Raw genomic sequence first — 5,146 nt, forward strand, 5'->3', positions numbered from 1 at the left:
GGCAAGTTAGTGTCTAATAATAATGGAGAGTGGTCTGATCCATTTTCAGAAAGCCTCCTCATGACTGTTGCACTATACTTCTCCTGCCACTGTTCCCTCACTAGCACTCTATCCAATCTCTCCTTGATTAATTCATCACCAGTGTACCTATTGGTCCACGTGAATGGTTGTCTGATAAACCACTATTTTATGGTTTATCTTGTGCTCAAAATTGAGTGGATTTTATCAATCTTTCATACACTTGTTCATACAAAATGCATATTTTACATTCTCCTTCCTGATTTTGTGCTATGATTGAAAACATGCTTCTTTGGACTTATATTTGCTAATATTAATCCTCTCTTATTACCATTCGATGCCTTGATATGTGTTTTAAGTGATTTCAGAGATTACAGGGCAGGAATGACTCAGAGGATGGAAAAGAAGCATGCAAAAGTGGAAGGAATACAAGAAGTTGAAGAAATTGCTAACCTGTCCAGCCTGACCTCTTCGCACTCAAACGATCATAACTTGAGCTACAAAGGTCCAAATGAGATGGTTTCAGTTGCGTTGGAAAGCTAACATCTAGGGCTTCGCAACAATATATGATTTGCCATAGCTGCCCCGAAGCTAGGCGACGCGAACGCGTAGATCACATGGACACGTGACCTGGCAGAAACGCAATCCACGCAAACGCGTGGACGACGCTTCCGTGTCACTTTTCCGCGACCTGTACGTACCAGAATATGCTAGGGGCGATTTCTGGGCTATTTTTGACCCAGTTTTCGGCCCAGAAAACAAATATTAGAGGCTATAAAGTGGGGGAATGCATCCATTCATGAAGAAGTCTTCCATTATTCACTTTTCATAATTTAGATGTAGTTTTTAGAGAGAGAGATTCTCTCCTCTCTCTTAGGATTTAGGATTAGAATTCCTCTTAAAGGATTTCTTATTATTTCAACTTACAATTTCTTTTGAGTTCCAGGTTCAATGTTCCTTTTACTTATTTTCTCAATTTAGTTTATAAACTCTTTATGTTTGGATTGATTTTCTATTTAATATAATTTAAGGTATTTCAGAATTATGATTGCTTTCCTTTATTTATATAAATAATTTAGATTTTCCCTTTTGGCTTTGGTTGATTAATTGGTAACTCTTGCGTTGTCAAACTCATCGTGATTGATAATTGTTATCTTTGCTGATTGATTTAAATTCCTATAACTCTAGTCTTTCCTTAGGAGTTGACTAGGACTTTAGGTGTTAAATTGATTTATCCACTTGACTTACCTTCATAGTTAGAGGTTGACTTAGTGGGGAGAAAAATATAATTCTCATCACATTTGATAAGGATAACTATGATAGGAATTCTAATTCTTATACCTTGCCAAGAGATTTTATTATTGTTAATTTATTTTACTTGTCATTTAAATTACCTGTTCGTTACTTTCAAAACCCCCAATTTACAAGACTCATAACCAATAATAAGAACACCTCCCTGCAATTCCTTGAGAAGATGACCCGAGGTTTAAATACTTCGGTTATCAATTTTAAAGGGGTTTGTTACTTGTGACAACCAAAACTTTTGTAAGAAAGGAATTCTTGTTGGTCTAGAAGCTATACTTACAACGGGAATTTATTCGTGAAAATTCTACATCGCGCGAGAGTTTCGTTCTTCATTGTCCTATCATCCCCAAGTCTATGAGAGAGTTTTCGTTAATAAATTGATTGAAATTCTCTATAGAGCTAGAGGACTTTTCACTACCTCCCTGTTTCTCACTTTGACACCTGATTGCATTAAAGTCTCCTAATATTACCACTTTTTCAGCAAAAATATTCAATTGAGCTGCAAGTTCCTGAAATTAGTTAAATCTGTCCATATCACTTGTGCTAAGGTGAACACCAATCAATTCCCACTCTTCTCCTTTACTAACATCCTTTATTCTTACTGTAAAAAAGTATGCTCCCTAATGAATTATTTGAACTTCAATGCACTCCTTCCACGCAATTGTCATACCTCCCGATAAACCATTCGAGTCAACCAACTTCCAATCTCTAAATCCGCACGATCAAAGTTTCTTTTCCAGAAGTTAAGGTTGATTCTTTGTTTCACATAAAAAGACAACCCCAGGAGAGTGGGATTTGCACATTCTTTTAAGAGAGTGGACTGTTAGGGGTCTTCTCAAATCCCGACAGTTCCACACAATTAACCTCATAATGACTCGGGTGCCATTGAACGGCTGGCACCCCCACCATCTAAGCAACATCATCACCTTCACTAAGACATATCCTCTTTGAGCTCACTTCCTCCTCCACTGCATTGCATTTCTCTTCCCTCTATCACTTTTGGGATTTTTCCTCCATTACTTGCTAAGTTTTTAATCTTGTGAAACTTTCTTGACTTCTTCATATTAGTTTTCTCCTCTGTCTGGCTTGTGCTTTTTTCATCCAACTCCTTAAGTGGCATTCTTAGGCAATTTTTCTTCTGGGCAACAAGTTCACTTTCTTCACTACCAACTTGTATGTGGTCACAATGAGGTGCTTCATTCTCCTTGCTTGCATTGGTTTCCTTGATATTAAGTCTAAAGAAAGATTCAGCGAGACAATCTGGGATTGGTTTCTTCTTTCTTATACAGTCCGCAACTGGTTTTCCTTAATAAGACACATTATTCACCTCCTCTTTTTGTTAAACTCTAATTCCTATTTGAGTTGATTTTATCTACTCACCCACCATGTTTTGAGCCTGCTTCTTATTATTAGTATCATCTAATAGCACAGGACAATTCCCATGTTCATGCCCAATTCTTGCACAATATGTGCAAATTGTTCCAGCTTTTTCATATCGGAGAGCAATCTCAATCATAGTTTTGTCAGACTTGGAAACTTTCAAGTAGTCTTTCACCCTCTTCCCAGCATTCATATCAACTTTAGCTTTCACAATTTTCGTTTCTCTGCCTTTGACGTTAAACAGACCCACATCCAAAACTGTTCCAATTTTGTTTCCTAGTTTCCTCCCAACCTCTGTTGTCTTGTAATATTTTGGGAGCCCCCAGAATTGGATCCACACGAGGTATTTGTTAATTTCTTGCGTGACTCCATCTGTTTTAAGCACCCATCTTTGTATGTGTAGCACAAAATCTTTGAATAGCTATGGAGAGCCTTTTTCCACTCTCATAACATCAATCTCCTTCTCAAAGAAAAAAAAATGGAAGTAATTATGTCCAATTTCACTTACCCGGAAACCATCAGATCATCCCCAAATTGCATGAAAAGCTCCCTCGTCCATTGTTCCGACAGAGAAAGTTTTATCTATAAAGAGTCTTCCAACCAAGCTGGTCATGCACTCTTTGAGGTCGCTCCTGAAATCGCCCCTTCTATTTGGATCGGAATGTCATTCTCATCATCATTCTCCATGGTCCTCTCTATCACTGCTCTTTGGTTCTCATCCATGGAGAAAGATACGTAGTTATTGTTACGAACACTGTTGATGAGTATCTCTGACCAAAAGAAAACATTGACCCGTCGGCACAGTTGAACTCTATCACATAAATTCTAACAGAACAAGAAAATCCTAACAAAGCAAAGGAATCCTAGCGGCAAAAAAACTCGTTAAAATTAACTTTTTAAATGCATAAGCAGTTTGTCAAATATAAAAGTCAGTTGCTACTTAAAAAAATATTTGTTGTGATTTTTATCGTGTTATTTAAGGATATTTTTGTTGATATCAAGAGTGAGGGTTTATTTTTGTTAGCGATTTAAAAAACCCAAGTGCATTGAAATTTTAGTAGTTTACCTATATATATATATATATATATATATAAATGTGATGTGTTTCATGATTTCTTTTACTATTATATTTTAAGTACTCTATATATGTGTTAAAGAACCGAGAAAATAATTCTTCCATAAAAGAAGGTGACCCCCAAATATAAGATAATCCATGTTTTATTTTTGGGTACAGTATATTTTTTGTACTTGAAGTTTGGCAAAAGTTTTAAAAATATTCCTAAGTTTTATTTGTTTCAATTTTGTTCAAAATTTTTTATTTGCATCAAATATACCATGGACAGCTAAATTTTAAAAAAAATTTAAGATTAATTCAACAATAATACATGACAATTATGTTTGATATGCTTGTATGGAACGTTGTTCTTATATAATTATTGTTGAATTGGTTCCAATTTTTTTAAAAAAATATTAGCCATTAGAAGTATATTTAATGCAAATAAAAAATTTGTAGGACAAAATTGAAACAAAATAAAATATAGAGGTATTTTCAAAACTTTGTCCAAATTTCAAAGATAAAAAATATACTTTACTCTTTATTTTTTTATAAGATAATCTTTAGTATCTATAATTTTACCAAATTTACAACAAAAATTAAATTTTTTTTTTTTGAATAAGTGTATAACTCACAAGAACCAACATGTTATGAGGTTCAACAAAATAAGAGCCAAAAACCAAACCAAAATCAAAGCTTACTAAATCTTAGCCAAAACACAGCAACAAAGGAAAACAAAAGACAGACAATATAAGAAAAATAAAAAGACAGTAGAGCAGCAATCTGCTAACACCAAGACACAAAGGAAATTTATGGGGTTTTTTTCTCTTTAATTTTTTATTTAAAATTTTCTTTTTTAAAATTTTAAAATGCAAGACAACTTCATTTTGGACTTTTTACAAAACAGTCCAATTCATAATTCCATTCAATCGATTGGTTTTCGGCTGATTTTTCAATTCAACACTAGTTGTGCTCCACCGATTTTTAGTATTATTGCCCGAGCCGATTTTAATAACTTAGGATTTAATAGGTTAGAATTGAAGGGTTAAGTTCAATTTTGGTCCCTAACGTAGGGGTCGAAAATTTGTTTCATTTTCAACTTTTTTTTTGCTACAAAATGATCCCCAAAATTTCATTTTGTTTTAAAATCGTCATTTTTACCAATTTTATTTTTTTATTACCAAATTATCCCTCATTTAAAAAATTATAAAATAAAATAAATATAAAATAAATAAAAAAAGAAGAAAGAAAGGGATACGAGAAGGGGGGTGGGGAGAGAAAGAAAGCAGGGGGGCGCGAGAAAAAGGGGGGAGGGAAGGGGACCGCCGCACCACCGCACTGCCGCCCGCCGCCTTGCCGCCCTCCGGCACCGCACTGCACCACCGCACC

Source organism: Arachis hypogaea, chromosome 19 (genome assembly GCF_003086295.3).
Source record: "Arachis hypogaea cultivar Tifrunner chromosome 19, arahy.Tifrunner.gnm2.J5K5, whole genome shotgun sequence".
Classification (NCBI taxonomy): Eukaryota; Viridiplantae; Streptophyta; class Magnoliopsida; order Fabales; family Fabaceae; genus Arachis; species Arachis hypogaea.